The sequence below is a fragment of the Lactuca serriola genome, chromosome 4 (assembly GCF_051521515.1).
Source record: "Lactuca serriola cultivar US96UC23 chromosome 4, Lser_US96UC23_V15, whole genome shotgun sequence".
Classification (NCBI taxonomy): domain Eukaryota; kingdom Viridiplantae; phylum Streptophyta; class Magnoliopsida; order Asterales; family Asteraceae; genus Lactuca; species Lactuca serriola.
Genome location: NC_136411.1, coordinates 128,310,875 through 128,329,708, shown reverse-complemented (window position 1 = coordinate 128,329,708; position 18,834 = coordinate 128,310,875). Strand labels below are relative to the sequence as shown.

The 18,834-nt window shown below is 30.4% G+C and overlaps 1 long non-coding RNA gene across 9 annotated transcripts; it reads left to right on the top strand.

The window, feature by feature from the left end:
* The first annotated feature begins 9,808 nt into the window (after positions 1-9,808).
* Positions 9,809-12,392, top strand: LOC145102533 (uncharacterized). 9 transcript variants are annotated; one of them, XR_013706181.1, is made up of 4 exons: positions 9,809-10,661; positions 10,849-10,925; positions 11,065-12,011; positions 12,154-12,392. It is a non-coding gene; the product is annotated as an uncharacterized LOC145102533 (long non-coding RNA). The 9 variants fall into 9 exon arrangements; XR_013706184.1 differs by having other exon boundaries at positions 9,810-10,661; positions 11,065-11,727; positions 11,931-12,392; XR_013706186.1 differs by having other exon boundaries at positions 9,812-10,661; positions 10,849-10,920; positions 11,065-11,117; positions 11,607-12,392.
* The last annotated feature ends 6,442 nt before the right edge of the window (positions 12,393-18,834 follow it).

Below are 18,834 nucleotides of genomic sequence, written 5' to 3'. Positions count from 1 at the left end.
TTTTTCTAAATCCTTTGGGATTTCTTATGAAGATGAGTCATTGTTTATTTCAACTTTTTGATCATTATCCACAAGATTAAGGTCTTTGGAACCCACATTTGTCTCGGACATTTTGCACGTATTTACAGAAAAACCTGCTAATAACACAAGAGTGGGATAATTTTCATAATGATACAGTTTTTCAAACTTTTCATGGAAAAACATTTAGTCCCATATATCGATGATAGGCTTAATTGTCATCTTATAAAACTAAGTTTACTGTTTTCTATCTCACTTAATAACCTTCTTTATTTTATCATACTCTAAAATGAACGAAAGCATTCATGTTATCTTTTCTCATAAATGAACTAGGCATACAAGTGATGGATTGGAAAAAAAATTGTTACCTGCTGTAGATGGTCTTCTTATGGTTTATTTATTTATGATATAATGGGGATGATTATGATAGGAGCGGGGTCTTCTTGGACATCTGGAGTGAGACGAAGCAACATAATTAAAAGGCACTACTAGAAAAAAGGAGATACAAGGTAGCTAATGTGTATCTTTGAAAAGCTTCTTGAAGTTGATTTCCTTATATTAGTTATTTTCATATTTACTTTTTTGATAAACACTATTTTTTAGCCGTACTTAAAATTTTTGAATGAAAGCCCAACACTTAGCAATTACCCTTTTAATCTTTATCTATCACTATTTTTTTTTATTTTTTTTTATTTTTATTTTGGTCTTTCATCAGGTACCCTTTTAATATTTATATATCACTGTATGGGTTTTTTTTGTTCTTCAATTGCATACTGGAAAATTTGATTTGATTACTCAATAGTTCCAGTTGAGAATCAGGTTCATATGTAATCCATGTTAAAATTTTGATTTCTTATTATAATTCTTTCTTTTATTTAGTCGTATAATCTTCCCTTAATTTTCCACTTACGAGAAAAAGATGAAGATAAGTTATGCACTCCAACTGCCTGACAATATGTCTGAAAGAAGAGCCAACTCACTGCCATTATTTCTATGTGTCAATATCAGACTACTCAAGCAACTTATGAGTATAAAAACACATTATTTTAGTTGATTAATTTTAGCTATTTTCATTTCAGGCTTTTTGCATACCCTTAGGAGCTGTTGGATGTTACAGTTGCCAAATTTACCCCTGTGAATACAGATGGTGAATCTGGTGAACCAACGTACATTATATCAGATCGATCAGTTGAAAGTAAGCGAACTTTATATACTTCTTTGATAGTAACTTTTTGTGTAAAAAGCTTGTCATCAAGAAGTTGCAACTCTGATAATCAAATTCACGACAAAAATGAGAGAAGATAGGAACAACTTTTGATTCTAATTTGTACTACACATTAAGGAAATGCTAATTTCCATGACACACACAAAAACAAAAACAAGTAGTTCCCATCTTCTCTAAGAGGAGTCATCTACTTTTGGAATTTTAGATTAATGAATTTGTATTTTTTGCAAAGTATTAAATTAAGGATAATTTAAATAATTTGATGAGGGATTAATTACACTTACAGGAAGAACTGGAGGGACTTACTTCTAATTACCCTAATCGCTTCAAAGTTTACTATGTATTGAATCCGGTAGGTATTATTCTTAGTAACAAAAAGCCTATGATAAACAAATAAATGATAGTAGGTTGCTGTTTGTTGCATTGAATTAAACCTAATATTTTTTGGGTTTATTATAAAATATAAATTAAAATAAAGGGCCTGGTTTTGTATTTGTGAAGCCACCGGAAGGATGGACAAGTGGCGTTGGGTTTGTATGAAAAAAAAAAATGATCCAAGACCATTTACCTGCACCTTCATCTGATATCAAGGTATCTTATTCTAATTCAACTCCTTTCATTCAAACATGTTTTGAAATATTTATTCAACAGTGGTAAAAAAGGCTAAAATACGTATTATGTGTTTGTTGTGTGAACAGATTTTACGATGTGGGCCACCACCAACGAACAAGGCAATGGCTGCTCATCTTGAAGCTTTGGGACATGAATCAGATATGCTATTCCAATTTTAAATTCAAAACCTCCTATTCATAATTTGAGATTTGAGATTCTGTTTGTTGTATTTGGGATTTTGTTAGCCAGAAGCGTGATGTTAGTTATGTGATGAATTCAAACTAATCTTATTTGTAAGTAAGTTTATTTATTTGTTTTGGACTTGAGCTTAAAATATTCTAAATTACATTTTACAGGAGTACGCATGTTGCCAGCTGGAAGCGGTATGGGTGTTATGTGTGGGATGACTAGAGGCATCAAGATGGCAAGACCCCCCTCTTCCTCCATCATGAATTCCACCACTGGTTTGTTGACTTCCAGTACACCAACACCAACACCTGCTCAAGGAAACTCCATGTTGAGATCATGTGAGTCTATGCATATGATTCAGGTGAGTTTCAGTTTATGTTATCTTTCACTTTACGTTTTATTATTTTTCACTTTTGAATTTGCATTTGAGTTTCAGTTTGCATTCGTGTTTCAGTTTCCTTCTTTCAGCAACCTTCCAAAATCCCTTCAGCTAAATAAAGAACAACAAGAAGCTTTACACCCTTGGTTTATGAAGTGTTTTGGTAGGATAGGATTGTGTAAGGAATTGAATCGTTCATTCCCCACAAACAAGTTCTGCAAGGTAAACTACCAAGTTTAAATGAGTCATTTTCTGTTGTCTATTTGTGGTTTTAAACTTAAACTGTTGAGCATTCTTGTTTTTATGAGTAGTTTCATATTATGTTATGTACTTGTTAATCTTGAATCCTATTTTGCATATATTATATGTGTTAATTAAATGCTTTTGTACATTTGTAGATACCTCCCTGGACCAGATGACATGTCAGTTTTGGACATTGCATACACAATCTACACAAAGTTTGAAGAATGTCGAAGTGTAATGTCCTCAATATATAAGGTATTTACTTCTCATTTGGATCGAAGTTACATTGGAAATCGTATTCAATCATGGATCTTCCAAGTCTAGCTGTAGGTATATGTTTTTCTTAATGAATAATGTAATCATATGTATGAATATGAAATAAAGTTTGTTATTTAGTATGTAATAATCATGTATAGGGAGAAAACAATATCTATTGATTTGTTTTATCTTTTCATGGATCGATTATTTGTATGATATTAAATTTTATGCAATGGATTGTATTTTTTGTATATAGTATTTTATTTTTTGTTATGAGACATTAAATGCAAATTTAATTTGAAAATTAGTAAATCTATAAATAATATTTTTTTTAAACATTTAAAATTATGATACGCAAAAATGTGTGTCATCTTTATTTATGACATGGCCTTTCTTGACAGGGGCTTCCTTGATACACATTGCGTGTCATAAACACGCGCGTCGTAAGGTTACGACGCGCGAATGCGTGTCGTCTTCTTTTATGACAGGGCCTTCCTTGATACGCATTGCGTGTCATAACCGCGCGTCGTAAATGCGCGTCATAAATGCGCGCCGTAAATGCGCGTCGTCTCTCTTTATGACAGGGCCTTCCTTGACACGCATTTGCACGTCGTCTGAGCGTTTTACGACGCGCAATGAGCGTCGTAAAAGGCCTTTTTTCTAGTAGTGATACAAAATGATTTTTTTGAATGGATCATTATTTGTGATGTTAACAAACGAAGGTTAGTTACATGAAGGGGGAAGCCAAGATTGGGAATAACTTTCGGACACTACAGAGGGAGGAGAAATCCCCAACGACCTAAAACCTTTCTCTCTCTTCTCGTTACTCTGTTGGCGAAGCTAAGATGGAGCGCCCCTTGGCGTATGCCAGGGGGCGGTGTTTGGCAAGGGTGGCGAGTCTCCTAGAGAAACCCACTCCGTTCAACCTTAACGACAACTAACTATTGGTCAATAAATATCATGATGATCAATAACATAACTATATGGTTTGCCAAAAAAAAGGCAATAAATGGTCAAACAATGTATAAAAGCAAAACATAATTATTGGTCAGTAAGTATCATATTGCTGACAATTATTCGTTTGGTCCTTATGATTTCATTTTGTGGAATGGTTGGTCATTCAAACATAATTCTTTTTTCAAATGACCAATATGCCCTTAGATTAAATCTGTAATATATGATATATCTCCAAGGACCATTTCTACAACGCTCAGCATCTATAACAACTACTGTTATACACATGTTTATGGATTGTTTTGTATTGTTTTTAATATTATTTTCTTCAAAACACATATAGGCAATGAAGTGAAAATAATTCTCCTGAAAAATGCCAAAACCAAACAAAAATTAAAGATGAATTTAATGTAAAGTTTGATTATAAATAAAAAACAATCAACTATTTCACAGCATAAATATTTTTCGATTATTGATTACTTGTATGAATAGATAATATAAATTATTATACATCAATTTTGTTATTGCCATTTATAAAATATTAGAATTTTTTATTCAGATAATTTTTTTTTCATGTTAAACTTTTATGCATAAATGTCTATTATATTATAATATATTAATTTAAAAAATATCATTGTTAATTATCGTAAGTGACATTGTTAGTTATTATAGATTTATTATATTAATTTGTAGTAATTGTCCCATATGTATAAATTTTGACAAAAGTCTATATAAATTTAAATATTTTTTACCAAATTGATTAATAAATGAAGAAAGTAAAATATATCACCATCAAGTTCACAAAAACTATGATACGGTTAAACTCTCGATTAAAAATATAGCAAAAAAGTAAAAATAAACTTAAGCTTATAAACCATTGATTTTTCCAACAAAATAAATAAACATACAACAAAGGTCTTTAATGCGAAGATGAATATGTAACAAAGAAAACATATCAAGGTCTACCAAATATTACCTGAGGTATGCCTCGTCAAAGATGGATAGTTTGTTGTATACCTGTAATGAAAATCTAGATCACATAATCTTCGTTAAATTAGTTGTATCAATTGATAAATTAAGAAAAATGTGGTAATGGAAAAGAAGGTGTTTGCCTTATTTTAACTGTAGGGTGCTCTAATTCCAAGCCTTTAAGATGATGATCCAAACCATGATATACACTACAAGAATCCTTTTTGTTCACCTTTTGGGCAGATCTTCCTTATGAGTTCACTATTTCATAAGAAATATTGAATCTTTCTTTACACATGCCTAAATGGCATTGCATCCTCTGGCTGAATGCTTGTTGTCTCATACCTATGACTTTTCAGAATGTATTAATAAAAGATTATATGGTTCTAAAACAAATAGGCTCACTATCAACACTCAATTAGAAAGTGACTGTTTAAGAAGTATCTGTCAACAATTCTTGATTTTCCATATTATCCAATAATAACAACACTCCATAGGCTCTGAATATTAAACAAAAACTTTAAAACTACCAAAATTTGAAATAGAAAAAACAAAATGAGAAATTGAAATATAAAGAGAGGATGAGGAGGACCAAGAAAACTGAATTAAGAGCTCTCCATTGATAATCATTTTGATTCATTTGACCTGCACAATACAATGTAAACTGAGTTAAGAGCAAATATGTGATTTATAACTTGAATGAGAGAGAATGCCAATAATACCAAACAAGCTCGTAGTGGTGGTGAAGTAACACTACACATACACACATATATGTATGATTCTGAAAATTAGAACACAACCATACACACCACACACACATAGAATTATGATTCTGAAAATCATAACGTATAAGTATAATATGTGTAGAACCTGCTAGATTCGTAATTGCATTGACGAAGCATGAGCTAATGAAACGCCCTTTCCTCCACCAGACATGCCCTATATTAAAACCAATTTTGCCAAGTTTTCCTTCACCATATCCAAATCTGAAAACTCAATTACCACATAGTTTAATTTATCCATCAAACAAAATTGCGGGTTTACGGAACAACGAAATCATTAAATCATTAAATCATGAAATCCGAATTGCACATTCCCACTAAAAGAAGAGAGAGGGAGAAAGAAAATCACCCGATGTTGCTGTGGTTGGCACTTGGTAGATTAGTTAGGGACTTATAAGCAACCATTAATGATGTATATGATTATATAATATGCCGATTAACAACATGAGAAGTGGCCGGGTGCACCCCTAACCAACCTTAACTTAAAATCAATTGAATATATCAACAATTAGACATATGATTTTACAAACAACCAAATGCTTAGTGAAAAAAATCAAGATTCAAGAAAGGTGAAGTAATTATCGATTTACTTGATTGGAGTGTATGACATTGGCGTTGATAGGGATGGCGGGATAGGGTTAGGGTTTCTCGTCTTGACAGAAGGTAGAAGCGACAGACGGGGCGGTGAAGGGCGGTGGCAGAAATTGTGGACTTCCACGAGGTCGATCATCAAGTTGAGAGGGAAGAATAGGGTGGCCGGTGACATACTTTTGGGTTGTAACGACGACGTCATGAGGATGGTGGTAACAGAGGCCTACTGAAGATTCAACAGAGCAAGTAGAGAGAGAAGAGTTTTGGGAGAAACGATGGTATGTAGATGATATTAGGGTTTTACACGTTTAGACTTTAGACATAGGGGCGTTTAGATATAGGGAGAAGGTATGTTTTTTTTTTTTTTTTTTTTTTTTTATGATTAATAGATTTGTACATAGTGTTATAATAGATGTACCTCTTAATTTTCAAGAAATAGGCAATATATTTAATAATATAGTAAAGATAGGGATATTATGTGTATTTCTCTATTTATGTATATAATACATGCTATTTTTATGGACGTGAATTAAATAGTTGATAAATTTTGCAAACACAGATTTTATAAATTTGAATACATTATTACTATCATAAAACCAACTATCTTGTCATTGCTTTCATACGTATTCCTGCCACCTCTTGTTGCATGGCCGATTGGCCGTCACTGGCCATCTTAATAATTATTAAAGTCACCTTTAAAACTAACATCACGCTGCTTTTTTTTTTTTTTTTTTTTTTAAATAGTGACCAATATATTAGCACAAAACAATTTATTTTTTTTTAAAATAGTGACCAATATATTAGCACAAAACAATTTACCTTAATAGAGAAGATCGAGTAATTACAAGAAATAGTCTAAAATAACGAAGGAGTTCGGAACATGTCAAACAATAAAATTACATTTAGACCTACATTTAATCAAATTGAAAGTATTTAGTATCATATGTAGTGTAGGGGTGAGCAAAACCGCACCACAACTAAAATTAACCGTATAAGCCGCAACCGCAATAAAAACCGATGGTAAGGTTCACTGTTTTTTCAAAAACCACAAATTTGTGATGTGGTGCGGTTATTAGTTTTCAAAAACCCAACAAACGCCGCACTGCACCGCATATATTATATAATTTTTTTTATTAATGATTAATATATTAAATATTAAAAATAAGACAAGTTTCATGGATGAAAGAATGATAAAATTCTAGAAGACAAAAATGTTGGTTTTTTCATATGTTTAACTTTGAAAAATGGTGAAATTTGACAATTTTAAGATATTTATTGTTAATTACTAGTGATTTAAAGTTTTTAAGATATTAATTGTTTGTAATTTAAGTTAATTGTTTTATACCTTATGGTTTTTTATTATTACAAGTAATATGTTTAAACTCTTAAAACTATTTGAACTCTAAAGTGCGGTTAAAAACCATATAAAATAACCGCACCAAATCCATGCGGTTAATAACCGAAAAACACAAAAACAAAACCACGCCGCAAAAATAACCGCACCAAGCGGTTTTGAAAATGGATTAACCGCATTGCGGTTAGTGGTGAAGTTTTGGCCAATAACCGCACCGTGCTCACCCCTAGTAAGGATAGTGGCCCGCTTATCGTCCTTGAAAACAATTGTGTTACGCTTCTTCTAGATCATCCAAAGCATGGTATAAACCAAAGACAATCACAGTTTCTTAATATATTTACTCTCAACATTCAATTTGAACATGTCGATCAAGTCTTTACAAGAATAAGGAAACCTTGTAAAAATAGAAGATTCAGTCATCAACCATCACCATTAGATCACTACAAAAAGATGGAAATGAGAAGAAAATGTGATCAATATCCTCCTTCACCTCACGACAGAAAGGACATAAAGAAAAGCCACACCAATCCCCCATTTAGTAAGGTTCAAGGAAGTCGGAATTATATTTTTAAGTAAAGTTCACATAAAACAATTTATTTTAGGTGGATCCATTTAATCCAATTGAACAACTCCAAGTTCCTTATACATGATATATTGTCAAGAGGCCTCTATTATCGTATATTGAAAAATCATCTCCACCATCATCTTCCTAACTTCCCATGTCCCGTCCAGTAGCAAACCGAAAAATAGCCACTTGATTCATTATGCTCATGAATTGATCAGATTCCCAACCCATTCTTGACTGCCCCACCCAGTCCCATACCAATAGTAATGCATAACCCGCCCATTTCCTCCACTAAACAATTCTTCATTTTCTCAATAACGTACATGTTAGGACAAAACTCTTTTAACTATATCACCACACTAATAGTTTTTCCAGAAGAAGGTTTTATCTTCTTTTTTTCACCACCCTCTTAAAAAGACTAGCAAATCAGATACTCCTATCATCAAACTTATCTCAAATCTGGGTGATGCTAGAACAAACACCCTTTATAGATTTTTTAGCAATTACATGTCCATTAATATGATTAATATTATGAATTAATTTTATATACAAAAATAAATCTTACTTGTTTTTTAACATCTCCCACCATTCGATAAAAAATATCAAGTTAGTAGAATGAAGACATCCAACACCGATGCCTCCCATATGCTTTGGTTTAGTTTCGACCTCCCAAGACACCTGGTTAATCTTCTTCTTGTCCCCATCACCTCCCCATAAGAATCGTTAAGAAATACCATCAAGCACATTAATCACTTTTTTAGGAGCTCTAAAGAGAGAATAAAAGGTACAAAGAAAAGGTTATCTAGAGTGAGGCGACCACCACAAAAAAGACATTTCTCCTTCCACTTAGATAATTTATTCTGAATCTTATGTGACATCCTCTAATTTTCAGAACAAATTAAAACTTTTTCTTTAAATTGTCAATTTTATTTTGTCATTATCGCGAAAAATCCCAATATATTTGTCATTTTGAGTACACGTGAGTGTCTCAATTTAATAAAACCCTAAGGATGTCATAATCAATACATATACATAAGTTAGAATGTAAAGACCTAATGGTCCTGAACTCTATTGCAGACTGTCTCTTAATCACTCAACATCCTAATCAAGTTCCAATAGATTAATCTTTTCCACTGTCTTTATATCGACAGATTCCTTATTACAAAATCTTCAATTCTCGTTTAGATCATTTTGACTAACGAGCAACCGATCTAAAATTCGATTTCTACGCAACACCGTTACACTGAAATATTAAAAAAATCATAACTTCCTCTTACAAAGTCAGATTTTAGCGTTCTTTATATGCACCCTCTAGGTTTTACCGACTTTTTTTTATATTATTTAGGCTAATAAGCAACCTATCTCCAATTCACTATTTATGATACATTTTCTGTTCATGAAACTTCAGAAGTCTATAACTTTTGTATATGAAGTTGAATTTGAGTGTACTTTATATGTACAAGATTCAGATCGCAACTCCTACATTATCCGTCAAGATTAATCGTCTTAAACGGTGACCTCCACTAACTACCACTCTCCTCCTCCTCTCTTCCCTAACCGGTGACCTCCACTAACACTCATACGTTGTCGTTGCTTTTTCTCTTTAACTAAGCCATGTTTGACTATAAACAGATTTTGAATATTCTTGAATTTAGGTGTGCCAATGCTCAGTCAATGACAGGTTGGACAACTTCAACAAATGGCAACTTCTCCACTCCCAAGTTTTTTTTTTTTTTTTTTTTTAAATTCCCTCTTCTTCTGCAGTATTTCGCCCACTGTGTTACGACATTCAATTTTGAAATCCAGCTTCCCCAATCTCGGCACTTATCTCTCGATCCTTCTCCTATAAGTCGCGTCTCACCTCCCTTATAATCCCCCGTTCTCCAAAAACCCTACACTTCACCACCACCACCGCTCCATCAACAACTTCCTTGAAACCCCATCATCCCTAAATAAGCGCTACAAGTACGTTCCAAATTTTATTGAAATCCGAACTTTGGATTCATTCAAATTGGAGAACCAAAAGATACCCACTTGATTGACAAATTATAGCGTATCATCCATTTTATTCAGGTTAGACCCAATCGGCTTTACTTCAGGTAAGACCTTCATCCATTTGATTCAAGTTAGGTTAACCATTAACCGTTCCTTCTGTCTTTCTACTCGAATTCAATAACATTTTCATATGCAGGCTGCCATAGTCAAGTACCAACTCAACTACACTCTTATTTTTCTCAATTTTAAGGTTTGAAGAATGCTCTCTCTTATTTGTAACTTGGTCACTCTCAATTTTACAGTTTGCCACCACCATCATCTCCCACCCCCGCTTACACCACCACTCACAAACACTATTAACTATCTGACTCATTAAAAACCATAACCCCTCAAATACTTGGATATTCTTCTTCATCATTTCAAAATTTTCTTTATATTGTTTTGGTTTGGTTGCATTTTTGATGAAAAACAAGTTCGACTTCAAGCAGACTGATGATTATAAAGAAGAAACAAATTCGGGTGTATTTGTATGTATCTGTCTCTATCTCCAGAACTATCATACACATATAATTTTTTGGTAACAGATTTGGGTTTATTTTTATCTATGTGTGTGTATTTATATCTATTTGTATGGATCTATGTGACATATGAGTAGTAAGTTTATAATCACTTTTTGTTTATTGGTTTTTTTATTTGTATTATGTGGTGATACAGGGTCTTCATTGTTAATCTTGGTGTCTTAATATGTGGTTTTACTCCAAAAGACTAAATCTAGATACATATCCGGTAAGGTATTCACGTTTCTTTAGTTATTATCATCATCTACAAAATGAAAAATAAACCCTTCACATAAAACAGTTAGATATCTTTATTTTTTTATAACTTACTTTAAAGGGATGTAACGACTTTCATGTTGGTGATCTTTTGTAGTGTTCACAATTCAAAAGTTTTACCCCTATAAAGAAAAAGCTTTGCAACCCTAAGTAAGTTGTTGTGTCTTCTCTTAATCTATACACATCTAATTTCTCTAATTAAAACACTTATATGTTATCTTAAAAACCAATGCTCTAGGCTAAAAAAATTTATGATGTATGTGAGGTGAGGGAAGGATGCTGATGTATCCGTGGAGGTAGATGAAGTCCAAGTGTACAAACTTTTCCTTATCAATGAATAAAAATTATATAGTTGTTATTGTGTTGTTTATAAGGGTTTCGTCTGTTGATAGTATTATATAGGAACATTGCAAAAGCTACCAAAGGCCAAACTATTTGTTTTGTTTCATAGATGATATTTGATATCTTTCATTGTACGTTTATGTGCTTGCCATTGCATAAAATGTTAGTTGATTTATTTTTTTATTTCTGTTGGGATCATAAGGGTTTAGAATAATGGTCCGTCAACAATATGGAGGTATTAACGGAAAAAATCCTTTCTTTATATAATTTCTCACTAAACCATATGTTTTCTAATAGCATCAATGAGGAAGAATATGGTAAAGACATCAAGGGTGAGATTAATTAGCAATGTTGTCAAGCTCTAACATGATTGGTTGTAGGCATTCTTTCCAGCCTCTAATAATTTTTCTATTGCAAGGTAAAATTTTAAAAATACGGGTTGATAAAGTAGTCAGTTTTTAAACTCTCCATTGAATTTGAGTATTTGAAATCTTATTGTAGGAGGGTATATGCTCATAGAAAAGAGACAGATAACATATTTAATTTTTATATTGTTAAATGCAAAGAATAGCAGTGTACTTTTTTGTCTGTTTTCTATAACATCTCACTTTTTTTTAACAGAATTTTGCAATTAATAATGTGAAGAGAAAATTGGATAATGTTGCACCACTTTAGTCCTAACTTTGATGTATCTGCGTATCGGTACACTATAATTCTATTTTTCCCTCAATTTTCAGCCAACTAAAGATTTTTTTGGAACATGTAATTTGATTTTAAAAACTTTATAGTAAATGACATTGCAACATAGTTTACTTAACTCCTCAACTTTATTCCTATTTTGTAGGTTAAGCTGATGATTTCTTTTGGGCTGATTCTGTTAGGGGCTATTCTTTTGGGCAGAATCAAAATTCATTCCATCACTTTCTATCATATTGTTTTTGTAAGGCATTTTAACTGTTTGGAAATGGCAGAAAGCATTCAATATAAAAGTGAACCTATACGATGGTCTAAACTTTAGGTATTTTTATTTGTATTTAGAAATTAACATCCAACATAAATTTCTATCTCTTCTTTGCGTTTGAAGTGCTTTTTTATCTATATCTCATGGAAATTATCAATGTTTTTCCTTTAATTTTCTAGAAAATGAATGAACAAGGTAAATTCTTTTAATTTGTATTGGAATTTTTGAAATTGCAGGTTTTGGGTACTACCAGGGTATTATAAAAATAACATGGTATAATAGATGAAAAATGTTAGTTTTAGTTAATTTTAAATCAAGAAAACTATTTCCATGAATCAAAATAAAGATCTATAAGATAAAAACATGCATCTTTACCATGTATGATACACATATCTTGAGTTTACGTCAAGGAATATTTTTGCAATTTGTAAAATAAAAATGGTCTTACGTCCAAATGATAAGGTAGCGATTGTGTTCATGCAAGTGCGTTCAGGTAGTAACTTGATTACTATACATTTGAAACAAAACTTAATCCATGAATTTATAATCTGCCTTTTGTTTGTCAAGATAAAGTGAATATCTTTATCAAAGACAAAGATTACTCAATCTTTGTGGTTAAATAAATACTAAGCAACGATGAACATAAATGTGATATTGCCAGGACCGGTTTAAATGTATTTTAGATCCGAGACATAATATAAAAATAAAGGTCCTTTTGAATAAAAAAATACTCATTAAACAAGACATTTAATATAAAAAAAATACATCTTAACCAAGTAAGTGAAAATAATTTTAGATTTATTAAAAAAATATCATCGTTTAAAACAGATTTTTAATTTAAAACAGAGATAAAAATTGTGTAAGAATCGAAACTTGATGTAAAAGTATATTATTAATAAATCATATTAACTATTAAAAAAACAATATTAAGATTATGATATCATAAATTAAAGAAAGAGATAATGTTTAATAGGGAATTTCAATTTTACAGCTTAAATATAACTTAAATATAAGTTAGCTTAAAGTCATTTCAAAACTAATATTTGAAAAAACTATTCGTACCCGTCGATTGGCACTGGTAAATGGCTATTATATATATATATATATATATATATATATATATATATATATATATATATATATATATATATATATATATATATATATATATATAAATGATTGTCAAATTTGTAAGCACATTGCTAAATATAAAAGTTATAAATAAAACATAAAATAAGACAAAATTTCAGAATTTCATAATTGGTTCTTACGATTGCAAAATATTGTATTTTGAGAACTTCTATGAAAAACGTCACTGTGGTGGTCTCTATAGTATCAAAAATTGCATGAATGTTTCTTTTGATGTTAACTTTAACTTTTGAGTTGTTTTTTTTTTTAAATAACAAAAATGTCTTTGGACCAAATCTGAAAATTGTGTACCTCAAGGATCAATTAAAAAAATTTGTATATATATATATATATATATATATATATATATATATATATATATATATATATATATATATATATATATATATATATAGAGAGAGAGAGAGAGAGACACACACTTTAATTTTCAATTTTTTGTTTTATTTTTCAACGGTTTGATAATGTTTTTACCGTCTTGACATTTTCTTTTCTATTTTTCTATAGTTTTAGATATTTATAGTTTTTCTAATGTTTTTATTTATTTATATTCAAATAAATGAATTTAAATTCGATAAATCATGTCGAAATCTTTTTTTCCTTAATTTTTCTTATTTGTGAACCGAATCAGTAATGTTTTTTTTGTTTAAATTTGATGTCGTTATGGTTAATGTTTTTTACTTGGATGATTCAACAAATAACCGAAGTTGTTATTTTTATTTATTTAAAATAATAATTATATTAAAGTTTATATTGAATCATATGTTCTAAAAATGTTTTTTTACTTGGATGATTCAAAAAATAACCGAAGTTGTTATTTTTATTTATTTAAAATAATAATTATGTTAAGGTTTATATTGAATCATGTGTTCTAAAATTTTCCATTGTTAGCAATTTTAAGTTTGTAGTAATCCTTATAATTATTTAACATTTTTTATTTCCTACTAAATTGGTTTTCAATTATTTGGTTCTTAATCCAATTTGGTCCGGATTTGAATATGTACCATTGGAAAATATAATTGAACATATCGTAGAGTCTTTTTCTTATCTCCTTTTTTATTCTTTATTATATTCTATTACCACATTAAAAAATATTATATTGAATTTGAAATATTGATATAGAAATAGGATTTAATTTGCAATGCACATTTTAATTTTTAACTAGTTTTCCTATTTTAATAATTATAAATCGCAAATAAGATATATTGAAACATTAATTCTTAATAAAAAAAGGTGTTTGATTTTTGAACATCAATTTGTCGTAACATAAATATAATAGCAACTAAATAACAAAAAGTATATAATAAAACATAGTTGGACGCAAATTTAAGATAAATATAACTTTTTTGTTTATTTGATTCAAAATAAAAAAATAGAAAAACATAAATTACCAAAATAAAAAATACATAACAAAAAAATGTTCAAACACCAAAATTGCAATATACTATGATATATTCGTGTATTTTAATCTTTTGGAAAAGATAAAAAAAATTCATCAAATTGATGAAAAAAACAAAAAATTGAAGAATACGAAAGATTTAAAAAATAAAAAAACTTTGGCAAAATAAGAAAATAAATTTAAAAAAATCAAAAAGTAGAAAATGCATGAATATATTAGAGTATGTTGTTATGAAAACTTTTAAACACGTAATTCAATATAAACTTTAACCTAATTATTGTTGTAAATTAATAAAAATAACAACCTAGATTATTCAGTGGACCGTCCAAATAAAAAAAAATATACGAACCTTAACAACAAAAAGTGAAAAAGAAAACATTATTAGTTCAAATTCACAAATAAGAAAATTTAGAGAAAAGTAGATTGGACATGTTTTATTGAATTTACATTAATTTACTTGAATAAAAATAAATAAAAACATTAGAAAATTCATAAAGAACTAAATTTACTAACAAAAATAGAAAATAAAGGTTAAAAGAGTAAAAAAATATCAAATTGTTGAAAAATTAGAATAAGAGTAAACCAAAAATAAAAAGTATATATATATATATATATATATATATATATATATATATATATATATAGGGTTAGGTTATTATGTTGTAACTATCTATTGTATGCATGTAAGATTGATTGTTGACCAATCATTTTAGTTATTTTAAGAAAGTAATTAATGCATATTACATGTTAAAGATATAATGAGTATTAATTAAATCTTCAACATTTAATATGCATTAATTATTTTCTTAAAATAACTAAAATTATTGGTTCAGAATCAATCCTACATGCACACAATGGATAGTAGAAACATTTGAACCTAACTATATATGTATATGGTTAGGTTATTGTGTTCTAACTATTTATTGTGTGCATGTAGGATTGATTGTGGACCAATCATTTTATTTATTTTAAAAAATAATTAATGCATATTATATGTTGAAAATATAATGAGTATTAATTAAATCTTCAGCATTTGATATCCATTAATTACTTTCTTAAAATAACTAAAATGATTGGTTCAGAATTAATATATATATATATATATATATATATATATATATATATATATATATATATGTGTGTGTGTGTGTGTGTGTGTCAGGGGTGGATGCAAGATTTCATAGTACGAGTTGCACGATAGTAGAAAAAATAAAAATTTTAAAAAATTTCGAAAATTTTTCCACTAGGCCGGAAAAGTTAGGGGTTGTCGGTGCCACCCTGGAACCCCCCTAAATCTGCCCCTACTGTGTGTGTGTAACATCCCCAAATTCACGATCATTTTAAAAAAATTATCTATGCTTCTTTGAAAATCAGAGTATTCTTTTTAAAGAAATAATATTGCAGAATTTGTTCCTAGAAAAACATAATAAATATATTATCAAAGTATTTCTGAATAAATGTATTTTGTTTATATTAAAACATTGGGATGTCATTGTCAATACATAAACATAAGCATAAACATACCTTACATTGTCAGTGTAATGTGGTTTCGTATCGACACCTATGATACAAATATACTGAGTGGTTCAGGTTTTGAAACGTGGTGATTACTAAGGGTTTTCAACCCACAATAATAAAGTTATTATGTTTCATCATCAAACAATTAACCCAAATACCCATCCCTATTATCTTCTTTATTTTTAAGTGTCTTCCATAAAATTCATATATTCCTTAATATTTATTCCTAAGGATTAACATAAGGAATAGGCATGAGTCCATCGCTGCCCATGACATAGCTGCCAATGTTATCTGTTAGGCACGACTGCCATTATTATCATTTAGGCATAGCTACCAGGATTATGATGTTCTCTATTAGGCATAACTGCCGATATTATCATTTAGGCGCAGCTACCAAGATTATGATGTTCTCTATTAGGCACAATTGCCAATATTATCCTTTAGGCGCAGCTGGTAGGATGTTTAGAGTACATCATAGTTCAAAAACATCTACAGGTTGTGGCGTAGCTGCCAATGTTCATCTATCGGGAACTAAGTCCATAGCTGCCAATGTTCATCTGTAGGGCACTAAGTCCATAACTGCCAAAGTTCATCTATATCATTTTTCATCCGTCATCATTCATCTACCCATCTTTACCCAATATTTTTATAAATATAAAATACATATATAATTTACATAAAATAAAGCATGTATATTCGGTTCATCCAACATAGATATCAAGAACAAAAATAATATGCACACATAGCACATAATTTATATTAAAATACTTCATTCTATGTGTAAGATGAAAGTAACTATGCACTCACTTGTTAAAGTGACGATTCCAAACTCGAACAACGTTTAACTTATAAAAATTATATTTTCCTTCGATGAAACCTAATATCATTACCACTAGATTTTAGTCTAATATTTATTGTGACTATTTACGAGCGATATTATTTTTATAGTGTTAAACAATACTTTTCAACCACTGTATATTGTTTATAAGTTCATAATAACAATAATAAACTTAAACTTAAGCTATACTTAGAGTAGGGTATGCATATCTCACTTATCGGGGGTTTGGCTAGGAGTTGGGCTCTGCGGGGGCAGAACTTCGAAGCCGAAAGCTCTTCTTATCGGAGCCTTCTGGCGCTCAGGGACTTGCCTCTAACACTTAGGAAGTGCTAGGGAAGGGGTGGGATAGGCTTGGAGTATTGAGAGAGAAAAAAGGGTGAAGGGTGAAGAAAATGGATGATTTGTGCCACTATTTATAGGTTGTCTAGGGGCGATTCACGTCATGAAAATTATATTCATATCGTGAACTTGCGTGGGCACCAAGGCTTCGCCTGGTGCTGACATGTGGCACTGGTCGCAGATAAAACAATCAATCTTAAACAATTCATAACTTTCGCATACAAGCTTCATTTTTTACGTTCTTTATATCCACGTGTAAGTATTGACAAGATCTATAGTTTTCCTTTTGACCCCGTCAGCTAATTCTCGCCCAATCTTAAATTTAATAGACTGAGAAGATTACACTGTTAACGACCGTATAAAATTCATAACTTCTACATACATACTCCGTTTTCGATTATGTTTTCATCATTGAACTCATACTAATGTGACCTTCAATTCTCATTTAGATCATTTTAGATAAAATTTGACCGATCTAAAATTCGATTTCCAAGCTGTATACTGATATGTCAAATCTTAGAAAAATCATAACTTCCTCATACGAAGTCAGATTTAGACGTTCTTTTTATGTAAGTTCCCAGTTTAATGTATAATATGACTTTCGTTTAGATATCTAAGGCTAAAAAGTAATTTATCAAAAATTCACTTTTTACATTACGCGGTGTCGTGCTTGTTTGACCAAAAACTTCAACGGGTCATAACTTCTTCGTTATAACTCAGATTTTAGTGTTCTTTACATTTACGAAACCGTTGTGACATATACTATAACATAGTTAAGATTATTTATTCTAAATAATATTTTATCAAAATGTAATTTTTGATGCTTATTGTCTCTAAATTGACTAGCCCAAATCTGCGGGCTTTACAATTATCTCCCCCTTAAGATGATTACTACCGGAAGCATCAACAATATAGAGCTTGTATAATGGCTCTGTACATTACCTTTCCATCCTTGGTGATAATCGTAACTCTTGTGTCCTTTCTAATGGGTATCTAACTCTTGGACTTCTTGACTGTCGGCGATGCTCAATTTTACACTTGCTCTTCGTACTATGTTGTACTTTCAATTGTAACCTTCAAGCTACAATCTTGATCCTTATTGGAGACCCCTTCTTCTTCTTAAAAAACTTAACTTAAGATAGGCTCTTTCCTTCGATTATCGTAACATACCGATGGATCATGTTCTAATGGCCTCTCATCGTATGATGCAATGCTTTAGACTCAGTTCTTTTTTAATCAAATTCTAGAATGGAATATTCCTTATTTCAGGTTCTAATGTGATATAATCACATTCTAGCATGTAGCACTTATGGCTACAAGCTTC